The following is a 22,083-nucleotide window of genomic DNA, read 5'->3' on the forward strand; positions in this document are numbered from 1 at the left end:
AAAAATTATATTGTTCTTACTTTTCCTTTTTTAGTTTTCTTTGAGACAGGGTCTTATCAAGTAGCCCTGGCTGTAATTCTCTATGTAGATCAAGTAGACCTAGGGTGTCGAGAGAATGTCTTGTGTCTGTATGGTTGTGACAGCTGTCAGTAATACGTCTGATGGCCTATAGCTTAGGCAGGAAATAGGAGGTGGGACATCTGGCAGGCAGAAAGGATTCTGGGATAAGGACACGCGAGGGAGTGTCGCCAAGAAGATACGAGGAGGCAGACGCGTGATACCTGGGCTCAGGTAATCAGACACTTGGCATGATATAGGTTAGAATAAATGGGTTATGGGTTAGTTAGAGAAGAGCCTAGCTATATGTCCAAGGTATTTGCAATTTGTAATATTGTAAATATATTTTGAGTCTGAGTCTTATTCCTGGGAATATGGCGCTGGGAGGAAGAACCACCAAACAAATAGACTCAAAGTCGTGGGCGTCCTTCTATAGATGCTTCTTGGCATATTGATAGGCATGTATCACTATGTCCGGCAACCTTCTTCTGAGACAAACATTTAAAGTTGTGAGATTGGCCTCCAATTCCCTTCGGAGTCTCATTGACTCCAGGTAGACCCTCCAAAATACTGGGACTGTAATTGTAGACCAGCATGGCCCGCCCTTCCTCCCCACACTTTTCCCTTGGGCCTTGCATTTCAGGGTAAGTATCTTCTCACTGAGCTGAGCCCTCTCCCTAACCCCCAACCCCCTCCCTATTCTTAACGAGAAAAATGAGGCTTAGCGCAAACGGAAGCCTAAGAAATACTCTGAAGACAAGACCACTTGTTCAAGCAGTCAGAGTTAGTCTAGAATTCGAACTCGGCTTTCAGACAGACTGCTTCTTAGACACCCTGAGAGGCTCCTCCCAGTCTGCAAATTCTTTTATCCTAAGAAACTGGTCACACCAAAAGAGCCAGCCTTTTAGGCGTCCCCAAAGCAGCGGCAATGTCATACATTCATCCAGGTTGCCTCTTTAATTTGGTTAAGAACCATTTTATGTTTTATTTTGGTACAGGGCCTTCTGTAGCTCAGGCCTAGAGTCTCAGCACTTGAGAACCTTGGTCTACTGCTCTTGTACTTTCCCCCCACCCCCCAGCCCCCACCCCAGGCTAGGCTTGCAGACATGAGTCATCATTGCTCTCTGGCGGCCATTAGGTAGTGTCCCGAGGTTCATCCCTGGCCTCTCCAGCCAGCCCCCGGAGGCAGTGCAAATCTGAGGGGCTCGGTACCGACACTTCTCACGAAGGCGGGTACCTCTATGGTACACCTCTATGGTATTCTCACAGCTGGGGGAAGGTAATTCTATGTGTGATTTGCACAGCTGACCTACGCAGATGATCTTACTGCAGTACACTTCTGGGAATCCCACACACCTTTCCTGCCCCTGAGGAAAAATGTCTTCCCAATGCTGGATTCAAAGCTGTGTTTAATCCTGAGCATATGAGAATGAGTCACCTTGGAGTGATGAGCATTCCTGCTTGTAGCTTTCTTCTTCACGTCAGCTTCTGAAACCGAAGACCTCGGCGCATGAATAAAGTCTGACACGAAGACTGCTTTTAAACCTGAGACAGTAGTGAAACTTCCTTTTTTCCCTCTCCCTCCTTTCTCTTTTCTTTTCTTTCTCTCTCTCTTCTTTTTTTCTTTCTTTCTCTTTCTTCCTTCCTTCCTTTCTTTCTTTCTTTCTTTCTTTCTTTCTTTCTTTCTTTCCTCTTTCTCAGTGTTTTTTAGTTCAGCGGCACACGAAACTGCCTAACTTCAGCTCTGAAATGTGGGCTATGACTGGAATGTCTGTTCAGACAAGAAAGCAAATGTTTTTCTGAGGAGGCAGGGAAAGGGAGGATTGACAATTTTAGGGCAGTCTGAGTTTTCGAATTCAGACTAGTTGAGCTGAGTGACTAGTTGTTTTGCCATGTCACTGTGTCCCCAGAAGACAGACTTGTGGAGTTCAGGAGATGGTGTTGGATGTGCGTATCACTGTTAAGAGTGAAATTACCTGCACAATGGCTAACCTCTGCTTCTACGTCTTTATTTGTACAATGCAACCCACATCAGTGGAAGTCCTTTTAAAAGCTAACAGTCCTTGTCAGGGGCCTTGAAATCTCTAGGATAATTTCAAAGAGTGTAAACCATTAATGATCCCTTTTATACCAATAGAGCAAAGTAAGAAGGCCAATGACTGATTCCCAAAACCCCTGTGCTATCCCCTCCTCAGAGGGCATAAACTGGCAATTCTCCAGTCAGCCTTAAGCCTTCTCACTTAGTGCTGGGTGCGCCTGTTTGAACCTGCACAGGTTCACTTCCCACAGAGCAAAGGAGGGGCCGTGTGTGATGCGGGACCTGGGCTAGCCTTATTAACATATTTTGAATAACTGTACTGGAATGTGTGCCAGCTTTGCCGGGCATTTGGAACCCTGCCAGGCAGCAGTGGGAATTTCTGAGAGGAGTGTAGAGATGTGAGTCTTTTGCTTTTTGTTCTTGGAAGAGAAAGATTTTAGAACAGGCCATCAGGCTGTTGTCCTCACTTTCCCAACAACCTCTTTCTGGTTTGGTTTTGTTTCAATTTTGTGTAAATTTGGATCTTCAATTTCTATCCCCCCCCTTTTTTTTAAAAGATGGGGTGTCGCTCTGTAGCTGGGGTGGCTTAGAATTCATTATGTAGACCAGGCTAGACTTGAACTTTTGAGTGACCCACCTGCTCTGCCTCTCCCAAGTGTTGGATGACAGGTGTGAACTGCTTACTGCACTCGGATTTTTTTATTAATTTAGTTTTAAAAATATCATAGAAGATATTTGGTAAGCTGACCCTTTGTCTAGTGGGTGTGAAGCTTTTTCTGGGAGAAAAACCTCCTGGGAGTCTCAGTGTCTCTCCCCTCCCTTCCCCTCCCTCCCTTCCTCTCCTCCCCTCCTCTCCTCCCCTCCTCTCCTCCCCTCTCCCCTTCCCCCTCCCCTCTCCCCTCTGCCCCCGTGTGTGTGTGTGGGTGTGGGTGTGGGTGTGGGTGTGGGTGTGTGTGGGTGTATGTGAGATTGTGTGCATGTGAACCCATAAATGCTTGTACCAGGACAGTATAAACTGCAGTCCCTGTAGAGTGATGCTCACACTATGCAGATGCCGTATAGTGCCCTGGGCTCTGTCTGTCCAGATACTTGATGCTTCCTTGACACAAGATCAAGACCAAAATTTTGGGTTCTAATAGAATTGGAAGATGTTTTCCTTTACACTTTTTTTGGTTGGATTTTGTGTGTGTGTGTGTGTGTGTGTGTGTGTGTGTGTGTGTGTGGGGAGAGCGATGAGGTCTAGGTGATGAGTTCTCGTTTTGGGAGGCAGGTCTGAGCTCCTCAGAGAGCCTCTCTGAGAGAAGGGTGTGTGGTGGGGATGACTCTGAGGAACCTATAGTCTGTACCCAGCGTGGTGCTTTCTTATTACTAACCACTCCTACTCCGTTCTTGTCTTTTTTTCTGTCCGGTGCTAGGGATTGAACCCAGGCTTTCACACATGTGAGACACACATTGTGACTGCATTCCTAGCTCATGCCTGCTCTTCGGGATGGAGTATTCCTGATCTATCAAAGACTGTGAAATAAAGCTGGGTGCCTGGAAACCTAGCCCATAGGCAGGCGAAGCAGGAGGAGTGGCTGGGAGCTTAGGATAGCCTAGACTATCGAGACAGATCTCGTCAAAAAAAATAATAACTTCGCAGTGAAGGTAATTTACTAGGCTCTCCAACGGGCTATAGAGGTGGCCCAGCAGTCAAGAGCACTTGTTGTTCTTGCAGAGGACCTGGTTTCAATTCTTAGCACCCACATGGCGGTTCAGAACCATATGATCAAGGAGATCCAATGCCCTTTTCTAAGCTCTGTAACACTATGTATTCCACATACATGCAGGTAGAAACATTCATATAAAATAAAACAAATCTAAAACATAATTTAAAAAATAGACTCGTTGGAAATGGGGTTCTCCTACCCACTTGGGGGCTATACTTTTTCTTTTATCTCTTCAAAACCTGTTTTTAACACTTGTTTTTCAGTATAGGTCTCATGGTGCCCAGGACGGCCTTGAACTCCTGATTCTCCCGCTTTAGCCTTCTGATTTACCTTGGGTATTACTAACCCAAGACTTAAGTTTTTAAAAACCATGTAATTTGGGGTATCGGAAATAGGAAAGAACACATTTGATTATTGTTATTTAAAAAGACTTTAGAAGTTGGACTTTAGTTTATTCGACTATCCCACAGAAGACCCTGAGTTTAAACCCTAACCGGCCCTTTGGATTGAACATGCTGGTACATACATGTAATCCTAGCACTCAGGATGTTCAGGTGCAAAGACCTGAAATGTTGGGATTATCCTCAGCTATATATGGAGTTTAAGGTTAGCCTTGGCTACATGAAACACCATCACCTGCTCCCCCAGAAATTGTTTTTAGAATTGATTATCTAGAGAAGAATCCTGGCCCTGTAAACGAAACTGTTTATTTACTTAACTTTGAAACAGGGAATTTGAAGTTGGAAAACCATGTGTCCAAGGCTGACATAGCACACCTTGTAGCCCAGGCTATCCTCAAACTCTGGCAGTCCTACTCCCACTTCACTTCCCCAAATGCTGGGGTTACAGGTATGAGCCCCTGTGTCTGTCTGGAAGCTCGGCCCTTTTAATAGATGTTTTAACGAGCCCCATGTACTCACATCGCAATCCTCTTTCTATCCAGTATGCTTTCAAGTTTCTAGATGGCAGTTACTGTATGTCTGCCTCTTGAGTTGAAGCTCAGCGCCTGACCTGTAGTTTTGCTAACACTGCCTGTGATGCCAATGTTTATATGGTCACCATTTACAACCGAGAAGGGAAACAGAACTTTGGTTTTTCCTTTTCCCCAGTTGAGATATAACAGACTATTAAAAAAAAAAAAAACAAACAACAAAAACCACTGAGAGTCTCCTGAAGCAGTGTGCGTTGCTGGTGAGCACTTCGGAATATCCCTTCAGAAAGTCTCCTCTCGGTGTAGAATGCCGCTTTATCTCGTGCAGGAATATTTATGAAGCGTTATGAGTCTCGCTGCTTCGCCGTTCTCTCCGACACCACTAAAGGAGGTGGATGTGGAATCTCCTCCTCTACAAGTACATGCACGAAACTGAAACAGTTTATTCAGGTCATAAAACAGCACTGGCTCCCTGCCCGAGTTCAAGCTGATAGCCTGCTCTGGGGGGCGGGGAGGGGCGGGAAGACGGGCGATGACTAATTACTGAAAATCTCTTCAGAATGCGCTACCTTTATCAGACCCAGTAAGACTGATTTAGGGGTACATCAGATCACAGGCAAAGCTTAAGGGCTTTTTGTCGTTGTCCCTTTGGGCGGGTGTTGTGGACTCGACTCGCAGCGGCTTGGTTGATATTGGTAGGGATATGTATGGCTTTTTTTTGCTGGTGTTTGTGTCTCCCTGTTTGGGGGTAAAAGCACTTCCATGAGAAGAGTGAGCCACAGAGGCTGCCTTCGGGTGTGCTGAGCTTTAATTCTTCCAGCCCTGTTCGGACTTGCCGTCCCACATGCAGCTGGCTCCCTGGTATATTGTAATTCCGACTAGCTCGTCCTGTTCGGTGGGTTTGTTATAAACTGCAGAGCTAAGTAAATATGCGATAACATTTTGAATGGTATTAGAAGTTAAGCAGTGTTTGAAGATTGACATACTCACTGAAGGGCACTGTGGCCAAGCACCCAGGGCCTGCCTCCTCTGGGTCAGTTTCCGTTTCTATCTCAGTTATGGGAACAAACTGTAGTAAGGAAGGCCTGGTCGGATGACAGCTCCTTCCACATGTGTCAGGTCTGATACTGCAAATGCCAGGGGCTGGCAGCAGGGAACTAACTGCCACCTCATGAGCCGCAGCCAGTGCCCGCTGAGAAAACCGGGAAGGCTGGATGGGACCTGCGCGGTGGGTGTGGCACTGTGTTCCCTCAGTTGTAAGGTTACTTCCGGGTTTCTCAGAACCACACTGTCTCCCTGTTAACTCCACAGAGGACGTGTCTTGAGTGACAGTTGAGCCTCTTAGCTCCCTGAAGGGCTTTGTGCCTTGCCAGTGTTTTCCTTGTCTCCTCCATAGGATTACCTCCGTAGGATGCTGAGTACAAGTTGGGCGCTGACCCCCCCTCTATCCCCGCTGGTTCACTTCCCCATCAGAGACAAGGGAACTCTTAGAAGATCTCAATTTAGCAACAACCTGTGTGTGTCCCCACCCCCGCCCCCAATGAGTCACTCTTGGTTTGAAATACCCTAAAAGAGTCTCTCATTTCTGCAGGTCAGACAGGTTGTAACCTGCCTGACTGCTTAGCGCATTGGTGTTGGACAATTGGAGACAAGAGGAAGAGGCCAAAACTGTGTGGCCTGTACTGATGAGCTAACTGTGGGTCTGGCTTGCAGACAGAACAGTTCTTTGTGCAAAGGTTTCCCCACTACTCTTAGTGCTGAGGACACGATAACCCTATGTGTGCTGTGTCTTTTTTAACAATTAGTTCTGCAATCGGGATGTTTTCAAACCATTTGTTTTTCTTTTTTTTTTCTTTTTTCTTTTTTTACTGCTCCAGTCGATGGAAGGGACTTTATTTGGTCCCGGGGTCACAGGCCAGGTATGGCCCAGCTCTATTTGACCTTCTTCAGGAGGCGCAGGTTGTTGGTGTGGCCGCCCTTCTTGCGGCAGCTGACTGCACGGGGTGCAGGTGTGCGTAGCACGTGCGGCAGATCATCTTGTCACAGTTATACTTCTGGGCAAGCTGACGAAGGGATGGCTCGATGATGTCACCGCAAAGACGCAGCACCAGGTGCAAGGGTGGACTCTCTCTGGGTGTTGTAGTCGGACAGGGTGCGGCCATCCTCCAGCTGTTTGCCGGCAAAGATCAGTCTCTGCTGGTCAGGGGGACGACTTCCATGTCCTGGATCTTGGCCTTGACATTCTCGATGGTCACTGGACTCGACCTCAAGAGTGATGGTCTTGCCCATCAGGGTCTTCACGAAGATCTGCATGTTGAAGAGAAAGACCCATTTGTCTTTCTGATTCTGTTTTTTAAATTTTATCTTTTCTTTTTCCTTCTTGAAAAAAAAAAAGGTTGCTCTGTGTAGTCCTGGCTGTCCTAGAACTCTCTCTATAGACCAGGCTGGCCTCAACTCCCAGAGATCTGCCTGGGAGTAAGGCATGAACCACCATGTGGCTACTTTATATTACTCTTTCAAAATTTCCTATGTGTGTAATTTTACACCTGTGTGTGTGTGTGTGTGTGTGTGTGTGTGTGTGTGTCTGTGCCTGTGTGTGTGTGTGTGTCTGTGTGTGTGTGTGTCTGTGTCTGTGCGTGTGTGTGTGTCTGTGTGTGTGTGTGTCTGTGTGTGTGTGTGTCTGTGTGTGTGTGTCTGTGTCTGTGTCTGTGTCTGTGCCTGTGTGTCAGCGGTACGCTTGTAGAGGTCAAGAGAATTTGTGGGAGTCAGTCTTTTCCTTCCACCATGTGGGTTCCAAAGATTGAACTCAGGTGTTCAGGCCTTGTGGCAAACGCCTTTACCCACTGAGGCATCTTCCTGGCCCCACTATGGTCTTTTTGTGTTCATGAACTGAGGATTGGAGAACCTCCGTTCATACAGTGGCCGATTGTTGGTGGGTACCCATCAAAGGACAAAGTGGAAGATAAGGGGAGGGTCAGTGGAAGGCGTTCTCCTTGGACATTTATAAAGTAGCTTCAGCATCAGAAGCATGGGGGATAGCTTGCAATTCAAACTCCTTTTCCTGTAAGTCCCTTCCCCAAACCCTCTCCCTCCCTTGTGATAAAAAAAGTTTGCTCACAAGTTGCTGCTTCTCAGAATCCTGGTATGCTTGCTTTCAGAGGAATTTTTTTCATGTGCCAAAGTGTTGTTTTTCGTTTGTTTTCATGGGTCTTCCTGAAAAGGCTTTTAAAAGTGCATTGGTAAATATATTGGTAAGAAACCCAAAGGGGAATTTACTGTAACTTTTATACAGTTTAGTTGGTGTTACTCGGGAGACAAACGCTACCCACAGTAAAGAGAGCCTGTCAGCTGTACTAAGGCAAAGCACACTTTCCAAGCCGAGGAGTCTGAGCCCCAGGAAGCTTCTGGCTGTTCTCCCCATTTTCTTCCAGGTCTCTGGAGCTTCTGCTCCTCGCCGACCCACTTCAGTGCAGTAGCGTCATGGTGTTAACCAGGAAAGAAGCTTCAGCCTTGGGGCTGGGCATGTAGCTCTGTGGTAGGCTGACATGTGTAAACCCCTGGATTAAGTTTTTTTTTTGAGGTGTGTGTGTGTGTGTGTGTGTGTGTGTGTGTGTGTGTGTGTGTGTCATCCATGTGACTATATGCCACATGAGTGCTAAGGTCAGGAGAGGACATGGGTCTTCCCGGAACTCAGGTTGCAGGTAGATGTGGGTGCTGGGAATTGAACTCTGTAAGAATAGCATGCTCTCAGCTCCTACTGAGCCACCTCTCAGGAGAAGGATTTCTGAGGAAAGAGTGGTATTACATCTCTCTACCTGATTGGTTAAAAACAAACTTTTCTTTCTTAGTTTTTGGTTCTTTTGCTGCAGGATCTTGTCTTTGTAGCCTGGGCTAGCTATGAATTTGCAGTTTAGTCCAGTCTCTGCAGGCATCCTCCTGTCTCAGCCTGAGCCATACCATGGATTGTCACCATTAAGACAATGTGGTAAGGCTGGGCAGTGGTGGCACGCGCCTTTAATCCCAGTACTCGGGAGGCAGAGGCAGGTGAATCTCTGAGTTAAGGCTAGCCTGGTCTACAGAGCTGAGCTCCAGGACAGCCAGGGCTACATGGAGAAACACTGTCTCCAAAACCAAAGACCTACCCAAGATGACAGCAACAGAGCGCCATGGTAATATATTCATCCTTTCATTAATTTGAAGAAATGATCCAGGAATGCCAATAAGTGCTTGCTCAGCAACTTACAGGCTCTGAGATGATTCATTGCATGTGTTTGCTCTGAAAGCTTAACAGCGGCTCTGACCAAAACAGTAAGCTGTCACCGGATGCGCCCGTGGTGCACCCACGATGCACCCGCGCCGTGTCGGCCAAGAGTTGCAGTTGTAAGCAACAGAAATCTCTACTTTAACCAGAAGGGGAGTGCGCTCGCTCTCTCTCTCTCTCTCTCTCTCTCTCTCTCCCTCCCTCCCTCCCTCCCTCCCTCCCTCCCTCCCTCCCCCTCAAGTCCTTCCTTTCTTTGGGACTGCCATAGGTAGCTCATAGGCTTTCTGGGACTCAGCAACCCATGTCTGGGGCCTCACTCTTGCTCCTTGAGATGATTCAAAAGCTGTGGTGGATTTGCCGAGTGAAGCCAGTGTAGGGGATCTTGTGCCTATATTTTAGGTTAGAGCCGCGGTTCACAGCCTGTGGGGTGTGACCCCTTTGGCAAACCTCGTGGTTCACAGCCTGTGGGGTGTGACCCCTTTGGCAAACCTCTATCTCCAAAAATATTTACCTTATGATTCATAACAGTAGCAAAATTACAGTTATGAAGTAGCAGTGAAAAGAATTTTCTGCGTGTGTGTGTGTGTGTGTGTGTGTGTGTGTGTGTGTGTGTGTGTGTGTGGAAGGGAGGCCGCCACAGCATGAGGACCTGTATTAAAGAGTCGCAGCGCTGGGAAGGGTGAGAGCCACTGGGTTAGAGGGTGCACAAGAAAACGATTGTCTGAGATTTTCAGTTTTGTGGGGTTAAGGATTTTCTGACACAGGAAGGGGCGTCCAGACATTGGGTAACACAAAAGAATCAGTTATCCCATGTGCTGTGTTGGCGGCTCGTGTTGGAAAACACAAATAGTCATGTCTCCCTCACATGTGACAAGTGGAAAAAATAAAGATGACCTCCATTCTCACACGTCCCTTTACCACACAGTAATCTGCGGCAGGGGATTGTCCAGGAAGAAAGAGGAACTTGTGACGCCAAGGATCTGAATCCGGTCCCTTGAATTCACACGGAAACGGGGAGAACTACTTCCTGCAAGCTGCCCTCTGACCTTTACTTACCCCATACATAATCCCAACAGAGAGTTAATGGGAAAATAGACAAAGTCTGTTAACAGTAATGAGAAAATGCAGTGAAACCAATAGCTAATAGTCTCTCAAAAGCATCCACAAACACAAAAGTAGATACTCGATTTAGGGAAACTATTATGTGGCCGACAGCTGCAGGACTTGGGGATGGTGGAGTCTCAGACAAAGGTTTATTTCAAACCGGGGTGGAACACAGTGGGCCTAGTGGTCTTCTGTGGCAGCTCCCTGTGCTTCTCAGCCGCTCCCACTTTCTCTTGGTGGAATGTTTGCCCTCACATTAGTGCAACCCTTGAGCTCCAGTGGGCCCCTCTTTTAGGGTACCAAACCATATGGCTCCCAGACTGTACCTGTCAGAGCTCGGAAGGTTCAGTGATGCGCCTGACCATAAACGTTCAGCACCTGCTGCACCTCCGCCTTTCCCAGTCACTGTGCATGTGGCCCTTCTGGAGACCTGTAGCTGTAGGGTGGGGCAGAGCCATAGTGGCCCAGTGACTCCTCACTGGTCAGCCTCCAGAGAGGCCAGGCTGTTTCGTCGTTGTTGTCTTCTTTGTTGTTGTTTGGCCCCATTGCTTCCTTTTTACACAGAAGGATTCTTAGAATGGCTCCCCAGCCTATGGCACTGGAATGTGGTGACACATTCAGAGACACGTGACTGCTCAAAGCCCTTACCCTGGCCTTTGAGCCAGTTTTCTCCTCACAGAACTCTTTTAGAAGAGAACAGAGAACCTCGCTGACTTAGAGATCGTTTCCAGGGTGCTTTGCATGACGCCCCTTAATCCATGATTCCATGATTCATCTTTTTTCCTGAGTTGAACGATGTCCCCAGAAAGTGACAGGGGCCAGCACCTTAGGCTCTAGAGTCACAGGGTGAAAGAGTCCCTGTGCTTTGGGTCTAGCAGAGATTCCCCAGGAGGAACCCATGCATCCCAGGAGAGGGGAGGACCCAGCAGGCTCAGGGGCACCTTAGAGAAGGCGGGACTATGAAAAGACTGTTCCTAGCTTGGCAGGAGACAAGAAAGGGAGCCTCTGCCCCAGCCAGAACGCACTTTTAAAAGGAAGATGGATCCTTGCCAGATGCTCGGGAGCAGGTGGGGTAAACTGGCCAAGCAGGAAGTTAGCTGATGCTGTGTAATTTGCAGTTGTATTCTCTGCCTACCTTCCCTGGCTAAGTCAGCCTAGAGGTGCAGTGATCTTAGAGAGAGAAAGAAAGAAGAAAAGCCTGCCCTGTTTGGGGACAGGTGCGACTTTGTGCTTGTTTTTTAGTTGTTTTCAGTGTGGCCACTCTCCATCCCCTTTAGCCTTGGGACCGAGTCTCTTGAACACTCCTGGTCATTTCCCGTGCTGCATCTGCGTCTGTTGCCTTGGGCAGTCCTCCTGGAAGAGTAGCTAACTGGTCTACACTCCGAGGCTCTGTGCCACCTCCCTCGTGATTGACTGGGCCCCGAGATACCTTCCATCCAGTGAACTCTGCTTTGCCTCCTGATGTTACCTTTCAGCATCATTGCAGTTCACTTCCCAAAGGGTGAGACTTAAATGTGGCCTCCGGGCTGGAGCCATGATGGCACTTCCAGAGGACCAGGTTTGGTTCCCAGCAGCTCACAGCCATCTGTAATTGCAGCCCTCTGCAGGCTTCCAGGGCCCCAGCATGTGGATGCTATACATAGACTTGAAGGTGGAATACCCATGAATAGAAAACTAAAAAACAAACAAAATACAAATGTGGCTAACAAGACTATTCTGATGATCCTTCCGGAGAGAACTATACAGTACACAGGCCTGGGATAAAGTATGTGTGCCCGTGGCTTCTGTAGTTCCCGGATTCGAATAATCATAGGTAAAAAAAAAAAAAAAAAAAAAACTTGGAAAACATTTTGTGCGTGCTACCTGTGCACAGGCTGTAGAACTTTATAGAGTGTTTACACGTATTAGTTACTAGGATGAACATGAAGGTGCTTTAGGCAGTCCAATAGAATGTGGGTAGGCTTTATGCAAATACTCTGGCATTTGTAGAAGGGACTTGAACCTGGAACCAGCTCCCCAACCCCCGCCCCCACATTCACACCCAGGAAAATACCAAGGTACGGTCCTAGTGCGGGATGAATGGCATATTCTCAACCACGGGTGCAGTCGGGTCCATGACGGAGCGCCCTTGGCAACCACCAGGTTAGTTGTCTGGCGTGGCGTCTTCCCCTGCTGGGCTGAGTAGGTGGGCTATGCTACTTTCTTCTTGCTTTTGGGTACAGTCTCAACCTGTGGACGGTGATTTCAGCTCCTGTCATGTTCTAGGGTCACGAGGAGCCCTTCCTCAAATCCAGCAAGCAGCTTCAGTGTTTGCCTGCCCTCCACCCCGCCCCACCCCACATCTGTGCAGATGAGTATTTCCCCATGCTCCGTGTCCCGAAGATCTGTTCAGAGGTGGAAGAGGGACGTCTGAAGTAAAACCCGGTCTTCTGGTAATTTGTTTCTGTTCTTCATCTCCATCCCAGTGGAGGGACAGACTCAGATGGAGACTGGATTTCCTGATTGCCTTTTTCCTTCTGCTCCTCATACCCTTCTGGCCTCACCCCTCTTGTTTCTAACCTCTCAGGATTTGTTTGGTTTTTGTTTTTATTTTGTTTTGTTTTTTGTGTCCCCACCCCACCCCCCGCCATGTTAGAACCATGTCTAGGGCTGGAGAGATGGCTCAGTGGTTAAGAGCACAGATGCTCTTCTAGAGGTCCTGAGTTCGATTCCCAGCAGCCACATGGTAGCTTACAACCGTCTGTAATGTGTTCTGATGCCCTCTTCTGGCCTGCAGGTGTACATGCAGATAGTACACTCACATTAAATAAATAAAGAAATCTTAAAAAGAGGAAAAAAGAAAAGAAACCATGTCTAGCACGGGGTGTGTGACATGTGGGGGGCACTCAAAATGTGGGGTTAAGGAGCTAGCAATGTGATAGACCTGTGTAGACCATGAGAGTCCCTGGGCGCCTTCCCCAGCACCACCATTAACAAACAAGAAAACAAGTAAAGCTGCTTATCTATCTATCTATCTATCCACCCACCCATCTATATCAATCTGTCTGTCTACCTATCATCTACCTATCATCTATCATCCATCATCTATCATCTATGTATCTATCATCTGTCCATCATCTATCATCCATCATCTATCATCTATCCACCATCTATCATCTATGTATCTATCATCTATTCATCATCTATCATCTATGTATCTATCTTGAGTGAGCAAGGATCAAAAGGAGAGACGGAGCCAGCTCTTTCTCTCTGTCCTTGCCTATGCATTCCCTAGACTCTGACTTGAATTCTTCTTCTGGAGAGCATTGAAGGTGGTTCCCACTCCGGGGCTTTGAGTAGTTTCTGCATGGGGCATTTTTGTGTGCGTGGTGTTTAGTGTCTCTTAGCCGCTGGTCGAAGCAGTAAACCATAGTGGACATTGTTCCTATGGGAACATGCCTTCCGAGTTCTGATGAAGCCATTGCATCCAAGCCCTGTGTGAGATCGTCTCAGTCCGTGGGGGCCTCTGTCACGTCTCCTGCTCAGCTTTTTAACCACTTTTCATATAAACGAACAATGGACCCTTTCTTTGCTGAAGGACCAGAGCGAAAGAAGTCTTGTTTCTGAGAATATAAATTATTACATTGAAATGAATCTCCTTCACATGCTGCATGATGGTGTATGAGGGGGTTCACACATGAATGAGAAAGACTGTACCCCGTAGAGGTCGGAATCAGCTTCACTTAAAGAAGATTTGAACTCAGCCTAGAAGGTCGTTTCCAGATGTGAGGCGGTGATTCTGTGGCTTTGGAGCTGCTCTATCCGTGTGTTGCCAAATTTATTTTTAGACACAGGGGACAAAAGCACAGTGACATCATCAAGTAACCAATCATAGTGTCACCCTTCCAAGATCTGAGAATGTCCCTGCTGTCATGACACAAAACCTAGAAGCAAACAGTATGATGCTGTTTTATTTTCTTTCACTGTATTTTGGGGCATAACCAATTACTAACTATAAAGTGGGTTAGCCTTCCTAATTTATTTTATTGTATTTTACTTTGTGTGTGTATATGCTGTGTGTATATGGGCATGAGTGTGTGTGTGTGTGTGTGTGTGTGTGTGTGTGTACATGTATGATTGCAGACACACAGGTCAGAAGTCAATTTTGAGAGTCAGCTCCGTCCGTCCATCCCATGGGTCCTGGGAGTGACACTTGGTTGTAAGGCTCGGGCTCTGTTACTCACTAAGCCATCTTGACCCACCCACACAGTGGATTTTTATCTTAGCTCTTTTTAATCAGAAAAAGAATAATGACACATCAAGAAAATAACATAAAAGTAGCATGATAAAGACTTAAAAGTCCAGATAGTTTCACTTTAAAAGTCCATGTAATGCCAGGCAGTGGTGGTGCACACCTTTAATCCCAGCAAGGGGGAAGCAGAGGCAGGTGGATCTTTGAGTCAGAGGCCATTCTGGTCTACAAAGTGAGTTTCAGGACAGCCAGGGCTACACAGCGAAACTGTGTCTCAAAAAAATAAATAAATAAAAATAAATAAATAAATAAGGAAGAAAAAGTCTACGTGATATTCTACAAGGATAATATATGCGTTTTATGAATATTTACTTTTGGCTGGTGTTTGGTTCTTTGAGACAGGGTTTCTCTGTGTAACAGCTCTAACTGTCCTGGAACTCTCTTTGTAGACCAGGCTGGCCTCTAACAAAGATTCTCCTGCTTCTGCCTCCCTAAGTGCTGGGATTGAAGGTGTCTGCCATCCCCACCACCAAATGAAAAAGACAAAAAGATATGTCTTTTTTTTTTAATGTTTCCTTTTAATTGGTGTACTTTTTGCAACAATTGTATTATTCTGTTGTGTCCACCATCACATGCATGCACTGGTGCACACAGCAGAGTATCTGTCTCTTCAGTTCCCCGTGACTCTTTCATCCCTGGGCCTCTTTGGAGCTGGGATATGGGCATTGTGTTTTCATGAGGAATGCTCTGCTGGTGTTTGCAAAATATACTTAAGATTCCCTCTAGCAAATTCACCTTTTTTATTTTATTTTATTTTATTTAGTTTATGAACTGTAACTTTATTCCTTTTCATCCCCCCAGCTCTCCCCACGGCATTCATTCTCCTCCTCCTAGTGTTCTCTGGATCACAGACCCCTTGTTGGTAGAGATCTTTAATGTCAAATAAGGCCTGTGAATGGCATGAGCGTTACGGGCAGGTAGATAAGGCCTGTGAATGGCATGAGCGTTACGGGCAGGTAGATAAGGCCTGTGAATAGCATGATCGTTACAGGCAGTAGACTGCCTGCTTCTCCCAGAGCCTGCAGAGAACTGTTCCAAGTTAGAAGATTTCCCTCATTAGTGGTCGGCCTCTGTGAGTGTTGGGCCTGCAGACATGTGTGCTTTCTGTGTCTTCCCATGCTTGCCTGCGTTGGCAGCAGTCGCACGTTCTTATTTGTGCTGCCGTGTTCTTATACTCACTGAGGCACGCAGCTCCGTGTTAGAGCCATCTTCCTTCTCTACGGCAGCTACTGACAAACTGTGTGTGTATTGCCGTGTGAATTTCTCATCCAGCATCAGAGCAGCTTCTTTTAATATGAAACTTGATCTTTGGACTCTGGTTCCCGTAATTATGGGAGACTGAAACCTGACTCATGAGCCATTAGTTGTGTTGGAGGGAGAGAACAGTCCGTCAGTTGTATGCAGGAAGCCTGCTTTGTTGAGGCTGAGGGTACCTGAATCACCGGGGTTGAAGGCACATACATACCACCACAGTAGGCTTGTCCTTCACACAGTGCTGGAGAGGGACTCAGAGTAATGGTTAATTGATGGGAGAGAAAATCAACAACCAGAGAGAAAACGGAGATTACTCCACAGACACCGATTACATCTCTGGTCTTCTTCCTATGGCAGCAGAGGCGTGTACAGTGCCCCCCATGCTGTTAGCCTGGGTCTGGGGAGGGTGTTAGTTTGTTGCACTGAGAACATGCATTCACATGTTAATCTTCCTGTTAACTGTTAATTTAGTGTTTATTTTTTAATATCCAATTCCAACTTGATCTAGGGACTTAAAGGACAGCAAATTCATTTTTTTCCCTGCGTGCTTTTTCTAGGGCAGTCTTTTTTTTTTAAATTTCTTACTGATTCTTTCTAAGTTTCTTATCATGCACCCCAGTTCCACTAATCTCCCCACACCCTTATATCTGCCCTTCACCTTTGCCACCTCTCCCCAAAACACACGCCCACGCACGTGCACCCCAAACCAAAGCATGGGAAACGTCTCATGGTGGAAGCTGTAATGTGTCACAGTGTGTCCCACAGTGTGTCCCTCTGTCCACACATCTTCACCTGCGAATGTTCCTTGCAGTAAGTCTGGTTCAAGATCCCTGGTTCTGTGACACCATCAATACTGGATCCTCCTCAGGACTCGTGCTGGTTGTCCTGTTGTTGCCCCGTGCCATGGAGATCGAGCCTGCAGCGTTGGATCAGCAGGACTGCCCTTTCATGTGTCCCAACCTTTCACAATGATAGTGATCTTAGGGTGGGCCAGTTCAGAGCCCTGGATCTGGGCCTGGGTGGTAGCCAAGCTGTGTAGCTCACCGGCTCTCCATTACCCTCACCACCAAAGCAAGCTCCTACTAGGCTACCACTGACCTGCACTCACACCCCCTGAGCCAGCTCTACTATGCTGCCCAGTCTCAAGGTTCAGGGCCCACCCTCTCAACCTTGAGGGGCTGGGCCAGCTCTCCTGATCAGGGCTGGCTCACCGGAGCTCCCTCAACCAGGTCCAACTGTGCTGCCCAGGCAAAGTGCAGGACCTGCTCTCATGGCCCTGGGCCAGCTCTCCTGATGGCCCCTCACAGGTGGTGAGGGGTAAAGTGGGGAGGGCATCACCCCTGACACCTCATGGAATAATAGTGGGGCCAACTCTTCCTTACTCTGTCCTTGAGGTTGGCTCCTCAGCCCCCACCCTGACCCCCAACCCTCACACACATAACCAGGGTCAACACTACTATGCTGCAGTCCACAATGGGCAGGGCCAGCTCTCCCTCATGACCCCAACTGCTTTGCCAACTGCTGCAGGTAGTCAGAGGCAAGGGGGGCAAGGCATCATCCCCACCATGCCACCTCGCAGCAGAGGAGAGTGGGAAGGCCAGCTCTCCCATGCTCTTGCTCCTGAGGCTGGCTTACCTGTGCCCACCACCCTCCGGGTCAGCTCCTCCATGCTGTCCGGACAATGTGCAGGGCCTACTCTTGTGAGTATCGCAGCTGGAGATGGGCGGGAACTCCTCTCCCTAGCTCATGACCCTGTGGGCAGCTTTCTTGACTGTTGGAGGTGGTGAGGAGCAGGGGCATCACCTTTGTGATCCCAAGGCAGATGATCGATAGGGTCAGCTCTCTCATACTCATGCTCTTAGGGCATACACACACACACACACACACACACACACACACACACACACACACACACACACACACACACACTGCCAGGGCCAGCTCTACTGGGCTGTCTAGGCGAGGCACAGGTCCGGCTCTCCAGAGTAGTGCATCCAGTGAGGCAGGGCCAGTTAGTCACATCCCCTGGATGGCCACGTGACCCCTCAACCAGGTCCAGCCCTACCGGGCTGCCCAGGCAAAGTATAGAGCCTGCTTTGCTGAGCGCAGCAACAGGCGAGGGGCAGGTACAGCGATTGCCTTGACCAGGGATATCTCCAGTGGCAGTACGAACCTTGGACATTGACACTGACTCCTGCCACTGTATAACCATGGACCCAGACATGGCAGCTCAGGCTGGGACCTTGCCATGGCCCCTGGTGGCAGAGCTGGCCGCTCACAGCAGGCTCCTCCTCTCTCACAGTGCTCAAGCTGCCCCCTTCTCTCTCCCATCCGACCACCACAGACTCACACACTGTGGTGGTTCCTGCTGCAGGCTGGCCACGTGGCTGGTGGGCCCCTGGCAAGTCCTCCATCCGGGTTGCACTGCACAGCGGCGAGCACATGTCTATGCTGCCTGTGCTATGCGCTGGAGGGCAAGTCTGTGGATGGCATGGCATTCCTCAGGTCTCGGTCTTCCTCCTCCCGAGCTGCGCTGCCTGGCTTGGATTTGACTTGGTTTTTATGAGTCCTGGGCATAAGGCAGCTTTGCTCACCAAGCCAGGCACCAAGCTAGGACTCCCAAAGGACCACATCCGCTCTGACTGAAATAAGAACAACACTAAGAAGGCGTCTCTTTGCCCCTTGGCTGGGTTGGGGTGGGCACAATCAGTGTTTAACCCTTAAAGATTTCCCGGGTTTGCCTTCCACACTCTGTGCACATTGCAATCTTCACTAGTAGTTTTTTAGTGCCAGGGGAGAGAACCTGCTTCTATGCTAGGTAGGATTTTGTAAGTCATATCCACAGGCTTTTTTTTTTTTTAAGGAAAATAAGATGATTTGCTCTAGTTTTGAAAAAAAAAACGATTTAAAATAGGGGCTCCTGTCAGCATGGCAAAGCATCTCTTGTGTTTTAGTGCTAAATTGCTTTCTGAGAAGAAAAATTGCTTCCTAGAAGAGGAACCCATGGGTGGCGCCACAGCTCATTTGGGAAGGGGGGGAGCAGGAAACTCGACTCTTGGGGTTCTCTTAGTTTTTGTTTTCCCTATAGCTGCTGTTCTTGGAGATGTTGGTCGTGATTGTTTTAAGCTTGGACATTGAGGTAGGTGGCTGTAGAAAGGGCAGCTTTGCAGGAGCTCTTGAGAGCCAAACCTTGAGACCGCACAAAGATGTCTGCCAGGAGCCAACCCCCTCACCTCAGCCTCCTTTCCTCACCTCCAGGCTCATCCCATCTAACAGGCGCCTTGAGTGTACGAAAGTGGGAAGGTGGAAACTGTCTAGCACAGATGTCTTCCATGTTGACATCACAGAACTCTGTGAGGATTCATTACCTCAAATGTGTGAGGTTACCCTGTCACGTATCCTAATATTGTAGTTACTCAGCATCCAGCTTAGAAGGGGACCAAGCTTCTGTTCCAAGGGGCACATCTACTCGCATGCTGAGTGGTCCCTATGGAAAGTTTTCTCTGCATTGACATCTGTCTCCTGTGACTTCTTGTTTTCCTAAACATGTTGTTTGTTTGCTTGTTTTTGGTGCAGGGGAGGGTGGTGCGTGCTACAGTGTGCCGTCCACAGCACTCCTGTGGAGGTGAGAAAATGTCTTGTGGGGGTCAGTTCTTTATTCCAGTTCAGGTTGTCCGCCTTGTCAGCAAGCACCTTCATCCCCAGCCATCTCACCCGGCCACCTGTTTCTCTCCCTTTTTCGGATCTCTACCAGACAAAGCTACCCTCTTGCCTTTCTCTTTTCCTATCCATATAGTTTCATTGTTATTTCTTTAACATTCATTGACTCAGCTCACACTTACTGAACAGCTAGTGTGGGCATGATTTGTTCTTGGTGCCCAGTGTCAGACAGCAGCGTCTTCGAGGGTAATGACTGGCATGGAGCCAATGAATATAAAACACGCTCTCTGTCAGCGCTAACAGTGGAGACAGAGCGGTTAACCCCAGTCACGAGAAAACTGGTTTAAATCAGGTTTCAATTCCTTATGGCCCAACCAGGTGATATAGTTGCCAAGAAGGCCAGCCTGAGCTACGTCATCACCCTGCGGATGAGCGCCAAGAGGTCCCGCTTGCTTTCTTCCTGTCAAGCAAGCCTTGGAGCACTGTACGTTTGGAACAGACAGCAGCAAACTAGGATGTTTGGAAGGTCTCTCCATTGCAGCCTTTAAATGGATGAGAAAGCCACTGTGTCCCTGGCTCTGGGCTCGGCCTTCCCATCTGGATCAAGTTACTCACACAGCAGATGTCAGCCCCTTACCTGCAGGTCCGTCTGTGGATAGTTAGTACCCCCTCCTAAACTGCTGCTCCCAGAATGCACCTGGTGTCTCCAGGGGGGTTTCTTCTTGGGTAATGCCTTCTGACTCTCTTTCCTTGAGCTAGGTTTTTGTTTTTTGTTTTGTTTTGTTTAGTAAGGCAGTCGAAGATTGAATACCTATAAAAGAATAAAAGTGAAAGACTCTCAGTGTCGAAGTATCAAAGTATCGCTAGGCCACTTCCCTGGCATTCTCTGTCCATACAGTTTATTCGTGTGTGCAGTGTACTTACCTATATTTCTCTCTCTTACAGTGTAAGTTCATTGCTATCCACGCTTTATTTTCTGTCAGGATCCTATTTTATTTTTTAATTTGTTTATTTCCATGTGTGTATGTGTTTAGCGTTTATGCATGTATGTGCTTCTTGTGTGTGCTTGGTGCCGGTGGAGGACAGAGGTGTTGAATCTCTTGGAACTGGAGTTACATACGGTTATGGCACTGCGAGTTGAACCAGGGTCCTTTGGAAGAGCAGTCAGTGTTCTTAACTAATGAGCCACTGTTCCAGCCTGAGAGCCTTTTGGATGTTGTCTCTTATCTAACTTTGTCATCAGCAGCTAATAAGCACATTCTCAAACTTCATTAATTCAGTTGTTTCATTGAGTGATGAAATAGTACCAAGTCGTTCCCAGTCTCTGAGTGGTTTTCTTTTAAGATGGCACTGCAGGGAGCTGGAGAGGTGGCTCTGTGGCTAACAGCATTTGCTGCCCTTGCTACATGGTGGCGCAGAGAAACAATTGTAACTCCTGCTCCAGGAGATCCAACACCCTCTTCTGGCCACTGTGGGCAGCAGGTATGCATGTGGTGCACAGATCGTATGTATGCCAGCAAACACATGCATAAAATAAAAATGAGTAAATGGGTTTTAAAAACCACAATCGACAACTGAAAACATGTATTTTTGAGATGGCATGGCAGTTAACTGTGAACACTCTTGACTCTGTCACCCACAGTCTCATTTTATCCAAGCATTGTCTGCAGTGGTACAGTGGCTTCTTGGTCCCTAGAGATGAGACATGGCCACAATTTAAAGTAGCCTCTTCTAATTCTCCTCTAACTCAAGTCCTTGCCTTGATTATTATCTAGAATAGTTAGGTAAAAATGGAAGCTAAATTGCTTGTCTCGAGACTTTGTGAAGGCTTGCCACCCTTTCTTCTGGTATTTTCCTCTTGCTTCTGGTAAACCGTAAAAGAGAGACTAGACTGCCTTGTGGGCCCTGCTGCTGCCTCGGCTGCTGTCGGGCTCTGTCCAGTTTGCCTGCTTCTGTTTGAGAGCCACATACCTTTCTGTGTTCAGTCTTAGCTGCCAGAGTACCAGGGACTGTGTTTGGTTTCTAACTTAGGAACTCTGTAGAAGGCTACATTGTTCTCAGGTCACTTCAGTCCCTGGAACCTATGTGGTGGGAGGAGATAACTGATTCCCATGAGCTGTCCTTGGACCTCTACACAAGTGCACGCGCGCGCGCGCGCACACACACACACACACACACACACACACACACACACACACAAATACATAAATGTGATTTAAATGTTTGTTTTGTTTATGTTTTTCAAGACAGTGTTTCTCTCTGTAGCCCTAGCATTCCTGGAACTCGCCCTGTAGACCAGGCTGACCTTGAACTCACAGAGATCCGCCTGCCTCTGCCTCCTGACTGCTGGGATTAAAGGCTGTGCCACCACTGCCCAGCTTATATCACATATTAACTCTGCTTAGATGCCTGTGGCTCATTGTGACTTTCTTCCATTTGTTTGAGAGGGAGGCCCATGTAGCTCAGGCTAACCTTAAGTTCACTATGTAGCTGAGGTTGGCCTTGGACTGCCTCAGTTACAGATGTGCCTCACCATTCGAGGCTGACAGTGTGACTTTCAAAGTAGAGTTATTAAAGCCATCTCTTGCCTAACACAAAAGTCCGCTGAGGGTGGTTCTTATGCTGAGCAGAGGGTTGGGGGTTTTGTTTTTTTGTTTTTTGTTTTGTTTTGTTTTGTTTAGCTACACGCAAAGAAGCTATTTAATGTTTTGGGTGTGTCCTGAGGGAAAGGCAGAGGTTCCTGACAGTGGTGAAGTCTGTGGACTTAACACCAGGTGT

The 22,083-nt window shown here is 47.7% G+C and overlaps 1 protein-coding gene and 1 long non-coding RNA gene across 7 annotated transcripts in view; both read left to right on the top strand.

The window, feature by feature from the left end:
• The window catches only part of Gab1 (GRB2-associated binding protein 1), a 107,925-nt gene that overhangs the window by 18,810 nt on the left and 67,032 nt on the right, over window positions 1-22,083 (top strand). Inside the window, exon 1 of one of the 6 annotated variants that reach the window (XM_039097823.2) lies at window positions 154-291. The exons of 4 other annotated variants lie outside the window; for them this stretch is intronic. The gene's annotated coding sequence lies outside the window, so the exon portion shown is untranslated. Of the gene's footprint in view, window positions 1-153; window positions 292-22,083 lie in introns of those variants that run through there. One more of the 6 variants, XM_063278118.1, reaches the window with a different exon arrangement.
• Window positions 12,539-21,578, top strand: LOC134483632 (uncharacterized). Its single transcript, XR_010060457.1, has 2 exons — window positions 12,539-15,308; window positions 15,348-21,578. It is a non-coding gene; the product is annotated as an uncharacterized LOC134483632 (long non-coding RNA).

Source organism: Rattus norvegicus, chromosome 19 (assembly GCF_036323735.1).
Source record: "Rattus norvegicus strain BN/NHsdMcwi chromosome 19, GRCr8, whole genome shotgun sequence".
Taxonomy (NCBI): Eukaryota; Metazoa; Chordata; class Mammalia; order Rodentia; family Muridae; genus Rattus; species Rattus norvegicus.